The 3754-nt window shown below is 38.3% G+C and overlaps 1 pseudogene; it reads left to right on the top strand.

Annotated features, from left to right (window-relative positions):
• The first annotated feature begins 1711 nt into the window (after positions 1 to 1711).
• On the top strand, positions 1712 to 3175 carry LOC149194581 (AAA-ATPase At4g25835 pseudogene; annotated as a pseudogene).
• Positions 3176 to 3754: the final 579 nt, after the last annotated feature.

The following is a 3754-nucleotide window of genomic DNA, read 5'->3' on the forward strand; positions in this document are numbered from 1 at the left end:
TACAGACTGAGCATGTATGAGAAAGTGATTTCAACACTTCCAATCCAAGAAGGGAGCTCAAAGACATCAACTAAACGAGAAGTGAATATGGAGCGACCGATCATGAGATCCATAGTAGGTTCAAAAATTCAAGTGTAGGAAATTTTTTGGAGGGTGTTGGTCGTAGCGATAACATACTTCTTTAGAGGAGGATATATTTAGCTTGGAAGATGTGGATTTTGACTTTGAGAAACTCACGAATGGGGAAGCTAGGGATATTGAAGGGTACCACAATGAAATTTTCAAAATGGGAAGGTTTGTCTTCATTCCTCATATACACAAAATCTTCATTTGGTAGTGAAGCAAGGCTTCCCTTAGCTTTTGATGCAGAGCCCTATTGTGCCTATCTTTGAAAGTGGAGATAAAAACACTCCCCCTAATTATAGGGCCATTATGATTAGTTGCATTTAAGCGAATTTGTATGTTTTCATTTTGGCTTGAAATCCGGGGTAAAAGAGCTAAAGGACAAGTCAGATTAAGGAGTCATCAGTCAACTATATACCACATTGTTACTCTTAGGATCATTGTTGATAAATGTCATAATAGTAAAATTGATCTCTTTTGTTGTTTTGTTGACTTTATAAAAGTATTTGACATAGTGCCTTGGGACAAGGTATGGCGGAGGTTAGAAGAGTTAATGGTTCCTCTCGAGTTGAGGGTTGTTGTGATTAGGCTATACGAGAATGTTATTTCCAAGCTTAGGACCGCCTAAGATTGGTTGGTTGGTTGGAGTTATTGCGAGAGAAAGTCATTATATGTTGACATTTCTAAACATTAAATGCTAGTCTTAGCCTTGATTTGTTGATCACTACTAACTATTTTGACTATAGTGTTAAAGATGCTTCACTATTATTCCCTCTATAAATAAAACCTCCAAACCACTCTCTCTATCCCTCCTTTCATCCATCCATAACAAAGTTATACCATCAAAAGCACTCTAGCAATATTGAATATCCTTTCCTTTTAATAATGCTTTCATTTTGATGCTACTTGCTCCCTCGAGCGACATGAGATTACTCACACATCAAGAATGCAAAGACCATATTATACCTAGGCTTGGGAGCTCATTATCGTCAACAAACTCATCTACTGAATATATTATTTGAGCGTTTCAATAAATAATATAGAATCATTTATATACTTTCAAATCTCTTATTTAAATTTAGTATCATCAATTTTGGTATCGTACTTTTTAAATATAAATAAATTAGGGATTTGGAAATTATAAAAATTGATAAAGAAGTTAAATTTCATACTTAAAATACCTTTTTTTGACTATATCTAAATCAAAACCCTTAAATAATTGTGATTTGTGGATCTTAAAAAGCCAATGGATCTTCCACTCCGGATCGAATTGAGTGTAGTTAGCATAGTAATAGGGATACTTTTCAATTTGGAAAAGTAATAGTATCGTACTTCTAGATTGTAGACGACCGTCTTGGCGTAGTCAGAACGTTAGACCGAAGTGAAACGTGTTGCGAAAGACCGGCGACGAGTTGACTTATTTTTGTTTATTTGAAAAATTGGTTTATTTGGTCTAAACTATGAAGCATAATGTCTACTACGCCGATTGGGAATCGGTGTCAAACCGAAGTACTTGGATCCATATAAAACCTTGTCGCACCATCACAATCCACCACAATAAGCGTCACCAAGTATCACGTGATTGAGGATGGACCAGTTGAGGATAAATCACGTGATTTCACAATTCTGGGTATGGATTAGTCTCTTGTCTCTCTTCCAAAACTTCTTGCCTCCACAGTTGCGGCAATGGCTGAAACAATGGGTTTCCCGTTTTCAGCAACGTTTCAATAACTATTACGAACTTGACATTCAACAATACATTGGGAATGATGGACTCATTGCAAATGAGGTATACAAGGATGTGCAACTCTACTTACCCACCCTCGACGCCACTGAGGGCCTCCGAAGACTCACAGTATTTCGCACCGAGGAAACGAACAGTGCGGAATTTGGTCCGGCTTCCGGGGAGACGATGCAGGAATCCTTCAACGGAGCAACATTTTGGTGGTCTCGCCACGTTGAACAAGTTGGTACTGAAACTCCAATCGATAGGCGCTGGTTTTCCGTAAAAGTAGAGAAGCCGAGCAGGCGCTTATTGTGTACCTACTTTGATCATATTGCTAGACGTGCAGCTGAAATCAAGAGACAGAACAGGGCCATAACCATCCATACCAATAGGCAATCATGGACCGGTGTTCCGTTCAATCATCCATCCACTTTCGATTCTCTGGCCCTCGATCCGACGACGAAGGAGAAAATCATGAAGGATCTCGACTCCTTTAAGAAAGGAAAGGAGTTTCACAACAGAGTCGGCCGTGCTTGGAAGCGAGGATACCTTCTCTACGGACCCCCTGGAACAGGGAAATCTAGTCTCGTTGCCGCGATAGCCAACTATATGAAGTACGATGTGTACGAACTGGAGCTCACAAAGGTTTACGACAACTCCGACCTTCGTATGCTGCTCTTGCAAATCAATAACGCATCCATCATTGTTATTGAGGACATCGACTGCTCGCTCGACCTAAGGGACAGGCTTTCCGACCCTCCGAATCGTAATAAGCATGAAAGAGGAAGCCGTATAACTCTTTCGCGAGGCCCTAACTTCCCGAATCGTAATAATCATGAAAGCGGAAGCCGTGTAACTCTTTCGGGAGTCCTTAACTTCACGGATGGACTGTGGTCCTGCTGTGGCGAGGAACGAATTATCATCTTCACAACAAACCACAAGGATAGGCTTGACCCTGCACTGTTAAGATCTGGAAGGATGGACATGCACATACACCTCTCCTTCTGTACTTTCTCTCAATTCAAATCTCTTGCCTTTAATTACTTGCATATTGAAGACCATCCACTTTTTTCTGCCGTGGAGGAGAGAATGAGGGAGGCTGGAGCCGAAATGACTCCTGCAGAGATCTCTGAGATCCTGATAAGTCATTTGGAGGACCCTCTCAAAGCCTTGAATGCGGTTATTTCGGCACTCAATGATCGGATTAAGTCTAAATCAGTAACACAAGAAACAGCAGAGCATAACGTAACAGAAGAAACAACAGACATAACTCAAGATGGAGTGGCTCCACCTAAGAAAGAAGAGTTTTTATATTTTAGAGTTTAGTTGTTTATATTGCAATTTTAAATTTCAAATTTCAAATTAATGTTTTATTCTAAACTTTTAATTTTTTTTTATGATAAAATATAATTAATAATTTAAATTTAAAACAATGGACACTATTATTAAATCGTAACCAATTAATATTAGAATTTAAACTAACAACATAAATTTAATTTTACCATTAAATTAAATTAAAATTATATTATATCTTAAGAGATCATGTCATGTCAACCAGAAATAGATCCATGCAAAGAGACTATGGGAATTATTGATAGAGGAAGCTTCATTGTCAACACCCTTGAATCTCACTAGGATGGTGAGCTAGTCAACTTGGGCTCTATGAAATGCTATTATATGTCCATAAACTTGATCCATGCAAGAGACTAAGGGAATTATTGACCGACAAAGCTTTTAGGCTTCTTTCCAACCCCCTCAAATCTCACTAGGATGGTGAGATAGTCAAATTGGGCTATACAATTTAATGCCCATAAATTTAAAATGATTTATTGAAAGGTAAAATAATTAGGGAAATAAGCAATAAGAGAGATATACTTAATAATTCACATTATGCAAACAAAATTA

This window comes from Pinus tabuliformis, chromosome 2_2, assembly GCF_031772625.1.
Source record: "Pinus tabuliformis cultivar Carrire ecotype Pingquan chromosome 2_2, CPIR1, whole genome shotgun sequence".
In the NCBI taxonomy this organism is placed as follows: domain Eukaryota; kingdom Viridiplantae; phylum Streptophyta; class Pinopsida; order Pinales; family Pinaceae; genus Pinus; species Pinus tabuliformis.